General features: G+C 33.9%; 1 protein-coding gene across 4 annotated transcripts in view; it reads left to right on the forward strand.

Moving 5' to 3' along the window:
• HTR1F (5-hydroxytryptamine receptor 1F) overlaps nucleotides 1-20,961 on the forward strand; it is a 153,859-nt gene that overhangs the window by 61,498 nt on the left and 71,400 nt on the right. For 3 of the 4 annotated variants that reach the window (XR_003426807.2, XM_053220701.1, XM_053220702.1), the window contains exon 3: nucleotides 7,821-7,884. The exons of the other annotated variant lie outside the window; for it this stretch is intronic. The gene's annotated coding sequence lies outside the window, so the exon portion shown is untranslated. The remainder of the gene's footprint in view (nucleotides 1-7,820; nucleotides 7,885-20,961) is intronic. 4 annotated transcript variants of the gene reach the window in all.

The following is a 20,961-nucleotide window of genomic DNA, read 5'->3' on the forward strand; positions in this document are numbered from 1 at the left end:
AATATGGTCAGATTTAGTTGTAGCTAACAGTTTACCAAAAAGTTGATAAATCAGCAGTGAATGAGAATTTCCTTTGCTCCACATCCTTGCCAATACTTAGCTGCTTTTATGATGGAAACCAAGAAAATATTTCCAATTAAGTTTTCTTGCCCTAGTTTGATACAGGCAATTTCCCAATAAAATGAGGACTAAATAATTTATAAAAATAACATCAATAAATCAATAATCCAGTGTCCTAAAAGAACATCAATTGATTGGCCACTGCTTCTAACTAGAATATTCAAAATAAGAGCCTCAAATGCAAAAGCAAATAATTGTGTACTAAGGTGTTATCAACATATGTCCAATCAGAGGAAACATCTGAATATTTATGTAATTGGGCAGAGATTTAAAGCTGCTAGTACAGAACTTGACTGTAGATTCAGAGCCTTAGGGCACCTGGGTGGCTCAGTTAATTGAGCGTCCAACTCTTGATTTCAGCACAGGTCGTGCTCCCGGGTGGTGAGATTGAACCCCATATCAAGCCCCTCATCACACTCCATGCTATGTGCGAAGCCTACTTAAGATTCTCTCTCCCTCTGCCCCCTCCCCAATTCGTGCTATCTTGAAAACAATTTTAAAAGTAAGTTAAACTAGGTGTTTAGGTTCAGAGCCTTGCTGGAGAGAGACTAGTTAAGGAAATTGATTTTGTTTATAATGCATCCATAAGCAAAATCATAAATACTTTGAACAAAAAAGCAACCAGTTGCTTCAGAATGTCTTTTGAGCATCTAAGAACACATCATTATCTATACTACAGGGCATCACCAGATTTGACTGTATACTATGACCTTCACATTTTAAGGAAATTTAGAAATTGACCTAGAGAGTCACTTCAAAAAACATGGTGTTTGCTAGATTCATTATGAATTCTACTGTTTTGTTTCATATACACAAGATTTCTGTCTCTGTACTTATAAACAAACAAGCAAACAAAACTTCTAATGGTTTTCCTATAAAATATGGTGTTTGATTTCTTATAATTATTCAACAGAATTTCTCTTGGGCCAGTGATTTCCATAAGGAAAGAAAATTGTTTGGGTTAGGGTTTATTTCAGAGGCATGCAAGCCACAAGTGTGTGTGTGTGTGTGTGCGTGTGTGTGTGTGTGTGCGCGCGCACGCACGTGCCTATGTGTGCACGTGTGTGTTCTCAGGTAGTAGAGTAATTGGGTGAAAGGAAGGTACCACTTTTATGGATTTCTTTATCCAAACCCTGAGCACTATTTCTGCAAGAATCAGTAGCTTAACTTGAAATGAAAGCTCAGACAATAGTATAAAAACAAATTATTGATGCAATATGATTTTTGGAAGAAGTAAACTGCATTAGGAGAAGTGTTTTGATATAGAAGACAACAGGGGCGCCTGGGTGGCGCAGTCGGTTAAGCGTCCGACTTCAGCCAGGTCACGATCTCGCAGTCCGTGAGTTCGAGCCCCACGTCAGGCTCTGGGCTGACAGCTCAGAGCCTGGAGCCTGTTTCCGATTCTGTCTCCCTCTCTCTGCCCCTCCCCCGTTCATGCTCTGTCTCTCTCTGTCCCAAATAAATAAACGTTGAAAAAAAAATTAAAAAAAAAAAAAGAAGACAACAAAAACAATTCAGTACTAGCTTGTAATTTGTCTGAGTATTTTTTAAAACACTGGACCATGGAATCTTTCATACCTTAAAAGGAAGTATCCTCATTTGAGCTCATCTCAACCTGTGACAGCACTTTTTACGTAGGCCAGTGATGCTGGCTTCACATACTTTAGCATTTTCCCCTTTGCTGAGAATGTGGTGATAAAACAACAAGTTCTTAGATAAAATAGGAGTCTCAAACTTTTAAATTCTCTCACTGCACAGTAAAATTTTCTATCTTGCTCCCTCTTTCCCTCATGTTCTCTGTTTTCTCATACACTCACAAAGAACTCTTCCAAGCACTTAAAAAGGTGGGGGGGGGATGAAACTCATATTTTATTTGCTGTGCCATTGGATAAAATCTTTAAGGGAGCAAACATTTTTAACTTTTATTCAGAAGTCTCTAAGTAAAATAGATTATCCAGGAAGATGAATTATATCCTGTATCTCTGAGCCACCCCAGTAAACCAATGTATATATGTTCCAAGGACTATGCATTTATTTCTGTAAGAAGTTGGACACGTACTGTCTGGTGAAAGTTGGTTAATTCTTCTAATGCAACTAGGAGTTTCTTTGCTTAAAAAATATCAAATTCTATTTCATGCATATTACCATAGGTGTTCTCATTTTACTCAGTAAAGAAAATGCAGTATGGTTGAAATTTAAAAATGGTACCACTTTATCCACATAATAGGGCCTTTGAAATATACTTTCACTAGAAAACTTTTCCACATCTGGATTTGATTTCATAGCTTCCCTTTTCTCTTGTGTAAATCATTAATTACTTACATCTAAATATTGGCTCTGCTGCACAAACAAGATAAACCACAGGTCCAAGTAAATGTAGATATGTTGTTATGGTTTATGATCTAGTTTCTTTCTTAGTTTCATTAGTTAGGTCTCCTTTTAGTATTTTCCTCTCTGGTGCTTCTTATGGCACTGCTACAGTTTGCTCTTTCCTCTCATCTTACAGGGTTAATCAGCCACATCGATTCATCAAATAAAGTATGTACAATTTCTAACACTTTCTTTAGAAGATGATTTTGTTGCCATGGTGGCTTTTAGCTCGGAGATTTCTGACATTTGTTGGATCTCATTTCTTCTAGCCCTTTTCTCTTTTTTATAATAAAGTAAGTGAATTTTGCTCAAATTAACATTTAATAAATTTGCAAAAATTATGATTAACTAATTAGATTAATTCTAAGTCTTTTTTCTCTTGCTGAGATTGGGTTAGCATGTGATTTTTTTTACTGTGTTAGATAAGTAACCCTTGTGAAAAGATCTGCTTAGAAAAGGAGAAACACATGGCTAGCAAACACATGTTTAGATAAAAGAGTCAGTGCAATACAAATCTTGGGAGCAGGTTTTCTTAAAATATTTTTTTAATCCTTACTGACTTTGATGTTCTGATTATATTGTGTTTTATTAGGTGAAGTGTTATCTACTTAAATTGCTATAAAATGATTAAAATTTCTCTAAGCATCAGTAAAAAAATGTTTTTTATATAAAGAATAAATAAAATCAAACTCAAATAGATTGCCTTATCAGAGAATTATAGAAAAGCCTCTGTCTGGTATTAAGCTTGTGTCTATAAAGTACAAACAAAGCTTTTATTTATTGTTAGCATTTTCTACTCTATAGAGTGTAGAGTTCAATTAAATGCATTTAAATAACTAGCATTCCCTACAGAATTAGCATTATTGCATTGAGTATCTGTGCACACTTACTTGCAACAAACATTCTGGTCCATCATCTGAACCCCATACAGTCTTGTCTTTTTAAATTATTACTAAACCAGGAGAAATAATTGATACAGGTATATCCAGCAAACTGTCTTTCAAAAATGAAGGAGAAATAAAGACTTTTATAGATAAATTAAAGCTATGTGACTTCATTACTACCCTTGTCTTATAAGAAATGCTAAAAAGAATCACTCAAGTGAAATGAAAGGATGCTAGACAGCAACATGAGAGCATGTAAAAGTATAAAGCTCTCTGGCAAAGGTAAATATGTAGATAAAAATAGAATCCTATAACACTGTAATGGTAGTCCATAAATCACTTTAATTCAAGCATAGAATTTAAAAGATAAAAGCATAAAAAATAACTGCAACCGTATTACTAGGTTAGTGGATACAAAATTAAAAAAAAAACCTAATTTGTGACATTGCTGACATAAAATGAGGAGGATGCAAAGGAATAGAGTTTTTGTGTGCAACTGAAATTTAGTTGTTACCAGTTTAGAATAGACTGCTATAATTGTAAGATATTTTATGTAATCCCCATGATTACCACACACACACACACACACACACACACACAAATTCCTATAGAAGATACACAAAAGGAATCAAGTATGTCAGTACAAAAAAAATCAATGAAACACAAAGGAAAATAAGAGAGGAAAAGAAAGAAAAATAGCTATAAAATATACAGAAAACAACAAAATGTCAATAGTAAATCCTTACCTATCAGTAATTATTTTAAATATAAATGGATTAAACTCCACAATCTAAAGATACAGAGTGGCTAAATAGATTTTAAAAACAAGATCTAACTCTGCTGTTTGTAAGACTCACTTTAGATTTAAGAACACCCATAGACTAAAAATGAAAGAATGGATAAAGATAATCCATGCAAATGGTAACCAAAAGAGAGCAAGTTGAACTTACTTTTATCAAACAAAATAGACTTTAAGTCAGAAACTGTCACAAGAGACAAAGGACATTATATGATAAAAGGTTCCATTCACCAGGATGCTATAACAATTTAAATATTTATGCAACTAACACTAGAGGTCTCAAATATATGAAACAAACACTGACAAAATTGAAAGAAGAAATAGAAAGCAATACAATAATAGCAGGGGATTTCAATACCTTACTTTCAATAATGGATAGATCCTCCAGACAGAAAAGCAGTAAGGAAACAGAGAACTTGAACAACACTGTAGACCAAAAGGACCTAACAGACATATACAGAACATGCCATTCAACACAACAATCACACATGGAACATTCTCCAGGATAGATCATATGTTAGGCCACAAAACAAGTCTTTTAATATTTTCTAATATTAATAATTTAACAAATTTAATATTAAAATTATATCAATGGAATGAAACTAGAAATCAACCGCAGAAGGAAAATACATAAAGAAGTGGAAATTAAAGAACACACTCTTGAACAACAAAGAGGTCAAAGAAATCACAAGGAAATTAGAAGACATCTTGAAACAAATAAAATCAAAAACATGGTATAAACAAAACATGGGTTATTGCAAAAGCAGTACTAATAAGGAATTTATATTAATAAACATGTAACTAAAAAAAGAAGAAATATTCCCAATTAAGAACCTAATTTTATATTTCAAAGAATTAGAAAAACAAACTAAGCCTAAGTTAGAAGGAAGGAAATAATAAAGATTCAAGCAGAAATAAATGAACTAGAGAATAGAAAACAGTAGAAAAGAGTCAGCACACGAAGAGCTGGTTTTCTGAAAATATTAACAAAATTGACAGACCCTTAGCTAAACAAACTAAGAAAAAAAAAGAGAAGAACAAAGATACTATTAGAAAAGAAAGCTAAAAACCAATATCCCTGATGAATATTGGTGCAAAAATACTAAAAAAAAAACTAGAAAATTGAATTTAATAGCACATTAAAAAGCTTATACATCACAACCAAGTAGAATTTATTCTTGGAATTCAAGGGAGTTACAAAATATGAAAATAAATCACTGCAATATACCAAATTAACAGTATAAAAGACAACACTATATCCACATGATCATCTCAACTGATGCAGAAAAATATTTTACTAATTCAACACCCTGTCATGGTAATGACAAAAACACTTAAAATAGGAGTTGAAGGAAATTACCTCAATATAATAAAGTCCACATATGAAAAGCCAACAGATAACATCATACTCAGCAGTGAAAATCTGAAATATTTCCTTCAAGATCAAAAACAAGGCAAAGATGCCTACCCTGCCATTCTTTCCACATAGTATTAGAAGGTGTAGCCTGAGCAATTAGGTAAGAAAAAGAAATAAGAGACATCCAAGTCAGAATAGAAGTAAAATTAGTTCGCAGATATGTTGCTGAAAGAAATTAAAGACATAAATAAATGGAAAAATGGAAAAACATCCCACTTTCATGCATGGATTGAAAGACTTAACATTGTTAAAATGTCCATATTACCCAAAGCAAAGGTTCAATGCATTCCCTATCAAAATCCCAATGGTAATATCTTCCAGAAATAGGAAAAACTCAATGGATTCAAATGGATTTTTAAGGAACTTGAATAGCCAAAACAATCTTGAGAAAGAAAAAACAAAGCTGGAATTACTGATTTCAAAACATTTTACAAAGCTACAGTAATCCAAACAGTATGGTACTTGCATAAAGACAGACACAGACCAGTGGAACAGAAAGAAAGCTCCCAAGTAAACCTTCACATACATGATCAAAGGACCTTCAACTAGATTTCCAAGATTGCATAATGGGGAAAGGATAATACCTTCAACAAATGTATTGGGGAAACTGGATATTCCAACTGTGGGAAAAAATGAAGTTGGACTTACTTAACACCCTATACAAAAATTAAAATTAACTAAAGACCTAAGTATAACACCTGAAACTCGCTCTCCTAGGAGAAAATATAGATGAAAAGCTTCATGACGTTGGAGTTGGCAATGATTTCTTGGGTATGACAACAGCACAGGTAGTAAAAGCAAAAAAATTAGCAAACAGGACTATGTTGAACTTTACAATTTCAATACAACAAAAGAAACAATCAACAAGTTTTGTCAACAAGTGAAAAGGCAACCTATGGAATGGAAGAATATATTTTTCAAACTATATATCTGACAGGGCATTGATAGTCAACATTTATAAGGAGTTCCTACAACTCAACAACAACAGCAACAACAAAAAAAGCAAATTAAATCAAATCAATGAACAAACAAACAAACCTGATATAAAAATGGGTAAAGGATTTAAATAGACATTGTCCTGCAATATACACACACACACACACACACACACACACACACACACACACACAAATGGCCAATAAGCATATGAAAAGATATTCAACATCACTAATATTTAGGTATTTTAGGAAATAAAAAATAAAAATAGTATTGATGGGATGTGGAGGTATGGGAACTCTTGTACACTGATGATGGCAATGTAAATGGTGTAGCTGCTATGGAAAACAGTATGGAGATTCCTCTGAAAATTAGAAATAGAACTGCCATATGATTCTACAATACCATATCTTGATATTCATCCAAAAAAACTGAAAACAGGATTTTGAAGAGATATTTGCACCTCCGTGTTTATTGCAGCATTATTTACAATAGCCAAGAGCTGGAAACAACCTACATGTCCATGGATGGATTAATAGATAAAGAAAATATGGTAGTTATATACAATGGAATATTATCCAGTCTTAAAAAAGAAGGAAATCCTGTCATATGCTACAACATGTATGAAACATAAGGACAATATACTAAATGAAATAAGCTAATCACAAAAAGACAAATACTGCATGTTTTCGATTACATGATGTATCTTGAGTGGTCGGACTCAGAAACATAAAGTAGAATGGTGGTTGCCAGTGGTTGTTCAATAGGTATAGACTTTCAGTTTTGCAAGATGAAAAAGTTCTAGACATCTGTTACACAACAGTATGCATATAGTTAACACTACTATGCACTTAAAAATGGTTAAGGAGGGAAATTTTATGTTTTAGCTTTTTATCATAATAAAAAAGTCAGACGTCCAAAAAGTAATTTTAGGTCTAGGAATATTAAATATAATGTCTAAAAAGGTCATGAGAAAGCATCATTTTTGGTGGTATTAGTCCATTGATTTCAGTTAAAAAAGAAAAACTGATAAAGTAGAAAGAATAAAAAATTTTCAATGACTTAAAATCTCTGGAAAGTAACCATAGTTTTTCGCTGTACAAGTTCTGAGACATTAGCCAAACTATATTATGTCTCCAAGCTGTTTTTCTTCTCTGTAATGAAAGCAAATAGGATAATGTGACCACATAGTATATTATAAGAATTGAGTGAGATAATGTGCCTGAATTATCTAGCCTAATGTCTGTCCAGAGTAGATAATGAATTTTCTCATTCCCTTCCCTTTTCCTTCCAGTTCACTAAATATCGATTGAGTGTCCACTGATGCATGGCACTGGAAAACCATTCCAAAAAGATAGGTAAAGTATTTTTAAATTATGTGACAAATTATTTGAGAAAATATTAATTTTAATGTAAAGTATTAATAACATAACGTGAATTATAAATGAAGAATATAAAACAATATTAAGTTATTACTAGGTGCCAGACACCATAAATGCATGTTTGCCTTATATCTTATCATTCTGACAACAATATGAAGAAGACACTATTATTAGTCTTATGTTACCAATAAGGAACCTGGGGTTTAGAGAATTTAACCTATCCAAAGCTCCAACTATTATAGGCAGAGCATGACTCCATGTCTGACTCTCAAATTCAAGCTCCCAACTGCTACTGTACAGTACTGTGTATAGAGAATGAGCTCTAACGTGGAACAGCCTTGCCTAATAATTCAACCAAAAGGTAATAGTCTTTTTCTTAGCTAAGGATAAGAGAAAGGGGAGAGGAGTAAGCAAACCTCCTTCCTTCCCATAGACTTCCAAATATCTACTTCTTTCCAGACCTCAAGTAAAATGAATTTTCTGGTTTCCCCAATTTCTCTCTCAGTTTTATTCTCTTGGCAATTAAGTGTTTCTAAAATGCTTCACAAATGGGAAACAAACATGGACTTGGGCAGTTGATCCTAGCTTTAATGGAGGAGGAAGAATGAGCATTACCTTGAGAAATGAGTGAATTTTGAATAGACTGAGAATATAGGGGAAGGCTAAGAGGTAAGAATTAGCAGGACATTTTTGTGGCCAATAATAAGATTAGTCATTCTAGAGCAGAGGTTTTGCTTTGAAAGATTAAGCTGAAACATGTACGGAGTTTTATTAGACCATTCACGTATTAGATTGGACCATTCATGACCCAGATTGTTGGTTATCAAATCACCTTGAAGAAAAGTAGATATTACTAAAGACTGTGGAAACCTTCCCAGTAAAAGCCTGGTAGACCCATTAAGTAACTGCTAAATCATTTGGTGCAAAAGGTGTAATTGACCCAGAAATGTTGACAAAAATGATTTTCCACAGGATAGGGATATAACAAAAGAGGATTTTTGCCTTCCCCAGCTGGATCAGACTCTTTCTATTGATCATAGTTTTGTTTCAGGTAGAAGTGTAGGGTAAGGCAGAGGCAGTATCTTTTTAAGCTTGTTCATTTTCTCTGAGTAAAAATGAGTTGTTGTGCTTTCAGATCTACTCTTGTGTATTGATCTCAGTCTTTACATACACACACTCATATGCATACACATGCAAACAAGAATAGACAGAAAAATAAAAACAGGGAAAATACTTGTAGGCTATTTCCAGCCATTATGTAAAAGTTGTTAGTAGTTGGTTTATACCTTTCCCTAGGTCTTTGCTTGAACTTGAGTTTTATTCAAAGTCTATTGTATAAGTGTCATCTTATAGTTGAGAAAAGCAGTATTCAGTTTGTTAATGCTATGAAATACAGGAGAAAGTCTGCTATTTTTTTCATCTTTCATTAGAAATATGTCATAAATACCATCCCAAAATGTTACATGAATATAGATAGAAATATATTTTAAAGTAGATAGTGAAAAACAAGTCTGGATTTGTGCTTTTTAAGTATGCATGCAGTAATTATATAGAATCATTTGAATCATATATGCTATGGATATGTTCTTGGTTACCTATAGATTTCAACAAAACTGTTCCTTTTTCTTTAAATTTAAAAGTATGCTGGGGGTACCTGAGTGGCTCAGTCGGTTGAGCACCCGACTTTGGCTTGGGTCGTGATCTCATGGTTCCTGACTTCAAGCCACACGTCAGGCTGTGGGCTGACAGCTCAGCACCTGGAGCCCGCTTGGGATTCTGTGTCTCTCCCTCTCTTTGCACCTCCCCCACTCAGTCTGTCTCTCTCTCTTCTTCAAAAATAAGTAAAAATTAAAAGAAAAAAAAGTAGGCTGGAAGTAGAAAATGGTGACATTATCTATGGCACATTCCTGGGTGCAGCCAGCACCCAGCCATTGCTCAGTGATACCCTCCCCCAGAGGATCTGAGCAGGTCAAAGCCGCAGTCCCTCAGAAGCGAGGGGTCAGGAAATAAAGCCGTATCTGAGATAAACTCAGGAAGGAGGTGCCGCCTGGCAATGTGACAACTTGGTCACAGACAGTGTACAAGCAGGGAGTGGACAGAAGCTGAAGACAAAGGACAAGTGCATGATTGCTGATCGAGGAGAACAGAGTTCTGATACTAGAGACTGGGTAGCTGGATGACACCCCCTCCCACGCATGCACATATACACCTGTAAGTGCCACAACAGTCCACCCCAGTAAGCTAAGCAGCACCATCTAGTGGAGAATGGAGCTGGTACACTAATGCCTGCCTAACTGGGCCAACCTCGCTCTTCAGGAACACCACAAGTCTCTCCGCCTGCTTACTTTATGGACTATGAAGTGCTTCATAATTTGACTTCTAGGGGAAAACGATGTTATTTCAATTGTATTTCAGTCTGTTTGCCACTCCATCTATTCAATTTTATTTTTTTTTCTTTTTCATTTCTTTTCTTTTTCTTGAATACAGAAAGAGGAAAAATTTGTTTTCATTCTCAATTTTTATTAAAAATACAGGAAGCCATCAAAATCCTCAAAGAGAAAGCAGACAAAAACCTCTTTAACCTTGGCCGCAGCAATTTCTTATTCTCCATGTCTCTAGAGGCAAGGGAAACAAAAGAAAAAATGAACTATTGGGACCTTATCAACATAAAAAGCTTCTGCATAGTGAAGGAAACCATCAGCAAAACTAAAAGACAAGTGATGGAATGGGAGAAGATATTTGCAAATGACAGATAAAAGGTCAGTATCTAAAATCTATAAAGAACTTATCAAACTCAACACCCAAAAAACAAATAATCCAGTGAAGAAATGGGCAAAAGACATGAATAGACACTTCTCCAAAGAAGACATCCAGATGGCCAACTGACACATGACAAAATGCACAATATCATTCATCATCAGGGAAATACAAATCAAAACCACAATAAGATACCGCCTCAGACCTGTCAGAATGGCTAAAGTTAACAACTTAGGCAACAACAGATGTTGGCGAGGATGTGGAGAAAGAGGATCTCTTTTGCATTGTTGGTGGGAATACAAGCTGGTGCAGCCACTCTGGAAAACAGTATGGAGGTTCCTCAAAAAATTAAAAACAGAACTACCCTATGACCCAGCAATTGCACTACTAGGTATTTATCTAAGGGATACAGGTATGCTGTTTCAAAGGGGCACACGCACCCCAATGTTTATAGCAGCACTATAGACAATAGCCAAGTATGGAAAGAGCCCAAATGTCCATCAATGGATGACTGGATAAAGAAGATGTGGTATATATACACAATGGAGTATTACTCAGCAATCAAAAAGAATGAAATCTTGCCATTTGCAACTACATGGATGGAACTAGAGGATATTATGCTAAGCGAAATTAGTCAGAGAAAGACAAATATCCTATGACTTCAGTCATATGAGGACTTTAAGATACAAAACAGATGAACATAAGGGAAAGGAAGCAAAAATAATATAAAAACAGGGAGGGGGACAAAACATAAGAGACTCTTAAATATGGAGAACATACAGAGGGTTACTGGAGGGGTTGTGGGAGGGAGGATGGGATAAATGGTTAAGGGGAATTAAGGAATCTACTCCTGAAATCATTGTTGCACTATATGCTAACTAACTTGGATGTAATTTTTAAAAATATATTAAAGAAAATGGTAAAAAAAATAAAATATTTACCTTGGTTTATATTTAACCGTATTTCATTTCCTATTTTCACTTATACAATATAATTCTTAACATTGATATATGTCATGATATTAAATATCATTAATGTCTTGTTATTTTACTGAGTATTAACCCATAATCCTCCATAACTTTAGAGTTGTCTTACAAGTTAAATTATTTTATTTAATGTCAAGTTGGTAGTTCAATAATCAGCCATGGCCCCCAACACATAGACTACACACACACACACACACACACACACACACACACACCCCTCCTTAGATGCTATATTTAATTAGATTTTCTGTAATAGTGTCATAACAACATTCTGGAATATATAGAATCTTTCATTAAAGAAAAAGATGCCAATCCCAAGATTCTCAAAATTTCAGTAAAAGAAACAGATTTCTCATATTATTCTAATGTAAAGTGTTACTAACATTTCCATAAAATGAATTATTCATTTCTTGTAGAGCTTAGCCAATATATTTATTTGTATGTAAAATTTAGTTAGATAAGCAAGATTTATTTAACCTCTATATTTAAAACATCTATATTTAAAACATCTTATTTCTCACACTATTAATAATATATAAATTTTAATGATAGTAATTTTTTTCTGTTATCTAACTATAATTTTAAAATAGGAATTTCCTTTCCAGTGATTCTGATATATCCCATTATTTTTAAAAGACATATAAAATTTAACATTTAAAAAAAATATTTTTCATATATCTATAAGGTGAAAATTTGAATATAATTTAAGGGTTAACTCAATAAAATTAACTTTACTATGTATTTCAAATGATTTCTCTCTTAATTCAAGAAATATTAATAGATTTGCAATCTTAATCATAAAATCACTTTGTTCAAAACATATATTCTGTAACCTAGTTTCATATAAAACTTTCATCAAAAACCACTTAAATATATCTTTATTCTAAGTTGCAAAAATGGATAACATAAACATAAATCATCATTCAAGCTAAATAGTAGTGTTCACACACAGGACTTTGGTTTCCAGAATGGCAAAAGAGGAAGGTTCTTTACAGATTCACACTCCTGCATATAACAACAATAAACTCTGGACAAAATAGAACAATAACAAAATTAAACTAGCAACTGGAAAGCTCTGGACTGTGAGCAAAGATGTGGAGACCCTTGCAGGAGAGCTAAAATTTGAAAGAAGATTCCAAAATGGTTTGAATTTCACACTATTGTAGATTTGGTCCAAGAGCAGGCAATAGTTATACAAGCAGCTAAGAAAAGTCACCCACTCTCAAGAAGTAAACAATTAATAGAAGCCAATTCCAAGATGTACCAGAAGTGAAAAATATCAGAAAAGGACATTCCATAACTACTGTAACTATATAATAAAGCAAAGGGAAATATACTCATATTGAAAACCAGCTTAGAAAATCTCAACAGAAATATGGAAAATATTTCTAAAACCCCCCAAAATTTTGGAATTAAAAAATAAAATATCTTATGTAAGTGGTGAATCACTAAATTCTATTCCTGAAAACATTATTATACTATATGTTAACTAATTGGATTTAAATTTTAAACTATAAATAAATTCAATCAATCAATCAATCAATCTTGGGGTGCCTGGGTGGCTGTGGGTTAAGCATCTGACTCTTGATTTGAGCTGAGGTCATGATCTCATGGTTGTGAGATCGAGCCCTGCCGTGGGCTTCATACTGGGCATGGAGCCTGCTTAAGATTCTCTCTCCCTGTCCCTCAGTCCCTCCCCTGCTCCCTCTTAAATAAGTAAGTAAGTAAGTAAGTAAGTAAGTAAGTAAAGAAAGAAAGAAAGAAAGAAAGAAAGAAAGAAAGAAAGAAAAATAAATAAATAAAGTATCTTAAATTGAAAATTCAATAGATATCTATCTATAATAGGATAATGGAGATGACAGAAAAGAATCAGTGAGCATAAAAGATAGATTGTGGGTATGATCCAATCTAAAGAAAAGAGGGGAAAAAATAAAAACATAAATTTTCAAGAACCTGTTGGAAAAGACGATCAAAATAAGTAATTAATGTGTACTTACTGTCCCAGAAGAAAGGAAAGAGAAAATGAAGTAGAAAAATTATATGATGAAATCATGACTGATAATCTCTCTAGTTTGGGTAAAAGATATAAATTTAGAACTCCTTAAAGCCCAGTAGACCCCAGGAAACATAAATGCAAAGAAAGTCATGCCTAGGAACAATATACTCAAACTCCTAAAAACAAAAGATAAAGAGAAAATCTTGAAAGCAACCAGAGTAAACAACATACTACATTTGGGAAACAATTCCTCTAGCTTACTTTAAAAAAAAAAAAATTATTTATTTACTTCGAGGGAGAGAGAATAAGCTGGGGAGAGGCAGAAAGACAGAATTTCAAGCAGGCTCCACACTCCAGTGCAGGGATACAGGGCTGGAACTCACACACCGTGAGAGCATGACCTGAGCTGAAATCTAGAGTCAGACTCTTAATCAACTGAGCCACCCAGGCACCCCGCTCTAGCTTTCCTAATTGGAAACCACAGAGGCCAGAAAGTGGGTAGTGGGGGGGTTATTTAAGAGATGACATTAAAAACATTAAAAAACAAAAAACATAATAACAAGAAAATAGTTAACTTACAATTTCTATTTTCAGTGAAAACAACCTTGGAGTACAAAAGTAAACAAAAATATTAGTTAAGAGAATTTGTTGCCAGCAAACCTAGACTATAAGAAATGCCAAAGGAAGTCTTCATGCTGAAGGGAAATGTTTTTTGAGAAGAAATGAATAGCACTGGAAATGATAAATATCTGGATAAAATAAAAGAATATTTTCCTTAATTTAAAATTATATAACCATTTGAAGCAAAAATTAATATTATAATGCAGATGTAACATGTATTGCAATTGTAACTACAAAATCCTCGTCTGACTGAGGAACATATTTTAAAAATAGCAAGATGGTAGGTCTAAATCCATATCAATGACATGTTAATGGATTAAAGATTATAGTCTGATTAAAAGGTGAAAAATTTCACAATAGATGTGAAAGCAATACCCAAATATACTGTTTATGGGAGATACACTTTACATATAAAAACACAGGTAGTTGAAAATAAACAGAAGGAAAAAGATCTATCAGCATAAGAAGGTTGTAAATACTATATTAGTATCAGATAAAATAGGCTTTAAAATACTGCCTGAGGTAGAGGACATTTCATAATGATAAAAAGATCAATTCATCAGAAATACATAGCAATCATGAAAGTGTACAATAATAAGACAGCTAAGATGACATGAAGCAAACAGAGGCATAATTAAAGGGAGAAATAAAAGGTTCTACAATCTTTGTAAGAGGTTTTAACACTCTTTTTTCAGTAATCCCTACAACTAGGAAAAAATATCAGTTAACAGGTAGATAATCTGAACAATACTCTATGACCTTGACATCACTGAAATTTATAGATTATTATATACAACTGCAGAATACACATTTCAGTCACAAAGATTCACCACATGACAGAAAACACAAGTGTTATTACACTTAAAAAGATTGAATGCATACAGAGTATGTGCTGTGACCCCAATTAAATAACCCAATATAAACTAGGCAAAAGATTTGAGAAGACATTCTGCAAGAGAAGATGACTGACCAATTATCACAAGACTCTCAACATCATTAGCATTAAGGAACTGGCGTTAAAATTCATAAGAAGATAACACCACACGCAAGGATGGCTAAAATTAACAAGCTGACAATACCAAGGGCTGCTGAACATGTGGAGCAAACAGAACTCTCAAACACTGCTGATATAGAGGAAAAAATGAGGTAATAACTGGAAAATTGTTCCACAGTTTCCTAAAATTTTAAAGATAGACTTATTGTACTGCCTAACCGGTTATTCCATTCTTATGCATTGAATCCAAAATAGTGAAAACAGAGTCTTGTAAATGAATTTTTATAGCTTTTTTATTCACAATACCCCCAAACTGGAAACAATTCAAATGTCCATCAGTCAGTGAAAGGATAAGCGAGATGTGATATAGTCATACAATGGAATATTACTCAGGAATAAAAAGGAGAGACTATGAATACATTCAACAGATGGATGAAACTTTATTTTCATTTTTACAAAGTTTATTAAGATAACAAATTTGTAAATTAAAGGACTCAGAGACACATAGTTTAAAAGGCCAATACCATGGGAATAACAAAGTCAACACAGAAAAGAAGATACACACAGTTACAAACAATACATGATGTTTTTGAAAGCCACATCCCCCCAATTAACACATCATATGAATCATCCTTCACAATTACCATGATAAAAAGTTATTTCATCATATGAATCATCCTTCAAAATTACCGTGATAAAAAGGTGGAAAAATAACTCCACCTACAGAGCATAGAAAATCCTATTTATACTGAACTGCCCTGCATTTCATCAATACTGTTTAATATGGCCTCTTCTATTCTGCCATTAGAAGTATTGAAGATGTTATACATCTTCAATTGTATTGAAGATACAATAAATACTATTGTATTTTCAAATGCACATTATACTTAAATTTGCTCTTCACTGAGAACAATTGAGTATATATTTAATCAAATCATAATACAAATGCTTTCGTGTTGAAAACTCATTTTGTGGGGACAAGTGTACAGGGAGGAAGTATATGTACAATTATGTTGTTTCTGAAGGACTACTCAGAGATGGAGGAATCTTGAAATCATGATGCTGAATGTAAGAAGTAAGGCACAAAAAAGTACACAACATATGATTCCATTAGTATAAATGTCTAAGAAATGCAAACTAATCTATACTGACAAATAAATAAGTGGTTGCCTGGACTCAGAGCAAAGGGACTGATGGACTACACTGGGACACAAGGAAACATTGGAGAGTGATAGAAGACTTCCAGATCTTGTGGTGTGGTTTTCAGGTGTGTATGTCTGTCAAAAATGTATCAAATTATGTATTTTTTAAGTGGACACAGCTTACTACACATAGGTTACATCTCAACACAATTGATTTTAAAAAATATATGCTTTTCACCAAAATTAGTACTCTTTAAAAGACATCATCAAGAAGGCTCCTGGGTGGCTCAGTCAGTTGAACATTTGACTTCGGCTCAGGTCATGATCTCACAGCTCATGAGTTCGAGCTCCACGTCAGGCTCTGTGCTGACAGCTCAGAGCCTGGAGCCTGTTTCAGATTCTGTCTCCATCTCTCTCTGCCCCTTGCCTATCTCTCTCTCTCTCTCTCTCTCTCTCTCTCTCTCTCTCTCTCTCTCAGATATAAATATTTTAAAAAATTTTTCAAAGACATCAATAAAAAGACAAACATAATGTCAAAAATTTAAGTTGAATAAATAAAAATTCATTGTCATTTGATAAATTGTGATTATTGAAAACCTGGTAAGAGTTAAAGTTGATTTTAGAAATATTAACTGGATTACTCCATTTACATTGTCGATGCAAAATGAACAAACCTTTTTTTAAAATTTTAAAGAGAAAGGGAAAGAGTTCTACTCAAGCCCAAGATAGGACTACTGCCTACAATTCACCATCTTCACAAAGAGACCACTGTGGGGAAGGAACATTTGGTGCAGGGCTGTATACTTTTCTGCATAAAGAGCTACAAATCATCATGATGAAGGACATTCTGGAAAATTACAGACTGTATCTCATGTTTTCCGTATGTGCAAGGTTGTATGACTTTAATCTTATGAGAACCAGGGAGGTTTTTTTGTTTTTCTTATCTTTATGTTTGGAATCTCTGTTTTGGTTATTTTTTTAAGAAGATGCACAATCAATATGTTCTCAGGACAGAAATAGAGCCCATGACTTGAGGTTTTGTGGAGTCATTTTGACCTTTGTAAATGGTAAAGTATAGCTTCCCTGGGAGCCTAGGAGCAGGGCTCACAAGTGTTGAAAGTTGAAAATTCCCTTTATCAACAGGGAAATCAATATTTCTCCAATTTATTGATTGGTACCTAAAATTAAAATCCATAACTAACTCTTAAAATGATTCAGCCAATGGCGAGGATGTGGAGAAACGGGAACCGTCTTGCACTATTGGAAATGCAAACTGGTGCAGCTACTCTGGAAAACAGTGTGGAGTTTTCTCAACAAATTAAAAATAGAACTACCCTACAATCCAGCAATAGCACTACTGGGAATTTATTCAAAGGATACAGGAGTGCTGATTCATAGGGGCACTTGTACCCCAATGTTTATAGCAGCACTTTCAATAATAGCCAAATTATAGAAAGAGCCTAAATGTCCATCAACTGACGGATGGATAAAGAAGATGTGGTTTATATATACAATGGAATACTAGTTGGCAATGAGAAAGAATGAAATACTGCCATTTGCAGTAACATGGATGGAACTGGAGGGTATTATACTAAGTGAACTAAGTCAGTCAGAGAAAGACAGATATCATATGTTTTCACTCATATGTGGAACTTGAGAAATTTAACAGAAGACCATGGGGGAAGGGAAGGGAAAAAAATACAAACAGAGAGGGAGGGACACAAAGCATAAAGACTCTTAAATACAGAGAACAAACTGAGGGTAGATGAGGGGGTGGGGGAAAGGCGAAAATGGATGATGGGTATTGAGGAGGACGTTTGTTGGGATGAGCACTGGGTATTGTATGTAAGTGATGAATCACAGGAATCTACCCCCAAAACCAAGAGCACACTGTATACACTGTATGTTAGCCAACTTGATAATGAATTATATTAAAAAATAAATAAATAAAATGGTTCAGCCAAAAAAGTATGTGTGTATGTGTATATATGTTATATATGTGCATTGAGGAGTGTATCCACATATGTATGAGAGAGAAAGAGAGAGGGAATGAGAGAGAGAGGAAATATATCAAAACATTAACAATTTGCAAATATATTTGAGCTTATGTGGGTTCTCATTTTGCTATTTTTCAATTTTCCCCAAGTTTTGAAATTTCCAAAGTAAATAGTTGAAGTAAAACACAAAGACTTACCAAATTTACATTAATGAGTCTGCCCACTGAAATTTTAATAACCCAGGGAAGTGATGTGGATACATATTTTGTAAAGCATTAAAGTTGAAGCATGAAATTACTAAATATATTGCAGATGAGAAAAAAAGCACTGTGAGATAAAAATATCGACTTTATGGATTGTCAAAAAAAATCCACCTAATTGACGCAATTTTTATATCAGGAATTCTGATTATTTCCTTATTTGGGGAGTACAAAATAATGAATGGCTATGAGCAAGGCTCACAGTCTATTCCTTCTTGATCATTTACTAACTACATAACTTTTTAAAACTCAGTGTCCTCATACATAAAAATAGGGAAAATAAAAGTACTTGCCTCGAGGATGTTGTAAAGATTAAATGAGATAATGAGCTTAAAGTATTTAACAGCTTAGTACAAAATAAGAAATTGAGAAATGTTAGCATCTATAATTCCTATTATTTTATTTTTTTAATGTTTATTTATTCTGAGAGAGAGAGAGAGAGAGAGAGAGAAAGAGAAAGAGAGAGAGTAGGAGTGTACACACTGTCTCCTGTGTGAGTGGAAGAGGGAGAGAGAGGGAGGGAGATAGAGAGTCCCAAGCAGGCTCTGCTGTCAGCTCAGAGCCCAACATGGGGCTCAAACTCAAAAACTGTGAGATCATGACCTGAGCTGAAATCAAGAGTCAGGTGCTTAACCAACTGAGACACTCGGGTGCCCCTATAATTCTTATTATTTTAGGAGGAACTGAAGAAGATACATTCATAAAATTGTGAGTGACTAAATTTATATACAAAAAAAAATCCTATTTTTTATCCTACCACATTCCATTTCCCAGTTATTATGGAAAACTATTCATTTTTAGATTTCAGGTTGTTCCAACTTTTCTTTTTTTAAGTTTTTAATTCCAGTTAGCTAACATACAATATTATATTAGTGTTGGGTGTGCAATATAGTAATTCAACACTTCCATATATCACCCTGTGCTCATCACAACAAATGCACTCCTTAATCCCCATCATGTATTAAATACATCTCCCCACTGACCTCCCCTAGGGTAATCATCAGTTCTCTATAATTAAGAGTCTGTTTCTTGATTTCTCTCTCTCTTATTTTTTCCCTTTGCTTGTTTGTTTTGTTTCTTAAATTCCATATGACTGAAATCATATGTATTTGTCTTTGACTGACTTGTTTCACTTAGCATTATACTCTAGCTCTTTCCACATCATTGCAAATGGTCAGATTTCATTCTTTTTATGGCTGAATAATATTCCACTGTGTGTGTATGTATATATACATCTATACCACATTTTCTTTATCCATTCATCAATCAATGGACACATGGGCTGCTTCCGTATCTTGGCTGTTGTAAATAATGCTGCTATAAACATTGGGTGCATGTATCCCTTTGAATTAGTTTTCTTGTATTCTTTGGATAAATACTCAGTAGTGTGATTGCTGGATCATAAGGTGGTTCTATTTTTAACTTTTTAAGGAACCTCTCTACTGTTTTCCACAGTAGCTGCACCAGTTTGCATTCCCAAAAACAATGCAAGGAGGTTCTTTTCTTCACATCCTTACCAACATCTGTTATTTCTTGTGTTGTTGATTTTAGCCATTCTGACAGGTGTGAGATGATATCTCAATGTGGTTTTGATTTGCATTTCTCTGATGATAAGTGATAATCATTATCTTTTCATGTGTCTGTTGACTATCTGGATATCTTCTTTGGAAAAATGCTTGTTCATGTGTTTCTGCCCATTTTTAATTGAATTATTTGTTTTTCGGGTATTGAGTTGTATTAGTTCTTTGGATAATAACCCTTTATTGGATATATCATTTGCAAATATCTTCTCCCATTCTGTACTACGCCTTTTAGTTTTGTTGATTGTTTCCTTTGCTGTACAGAAGCGTTTTATTTTGATGTAGTCCCAATAGTTTATTTTTGCTTTTGTTTCCCTTCCCTCAGGAGACATATCTAGAAAGAAGTTGCTACGGCCAATATAAAAGAAGTTATTTTTATGGTTTCAGGCCTTACATTTAGCTCTTTAATCCATTTTTAATGTATTTTTATGTGTGGTGTAAGAAAGTGGTCTAGTCTTCCCAACACCATTTGTTGAAGAGACTGTTTGTTCCCCATTGGATATTCTTTCCTTCTTTGTCAAAGATTAATTGACCGTATAATCCTGGGTTCATTTCTGGATTGTCTATTCTGTTCTATGTTCTGATCTATGTGTGCCAATGCCATTTTGTTTTGATTACTACAGGTTTGTAATATAACTTGATGTCTGGACTTGTGATGCCTCCAGCTTTGCCATTCTTTTTCAAGGTTGTTCTGTTTATTTGGGGTCTTTTGTGGTTCCA

The sequence above is a fragment of the Acinonyx jubatus genome, chromosome C2, assembly GCF_027475565.1.
Source record: "Acinonyx jubatus isolate Ajub_Pintada_27869175 chromosome C2, VMU_Ajub_asm_v1.0, whole genome shotgun sequence".
NCBI classification, from domain to species: Eukaryota; Metazoa; Chordata; class Mammalia; order Carnivora; family Felidae; genus Acinonyx; species Acinonyx jubatus.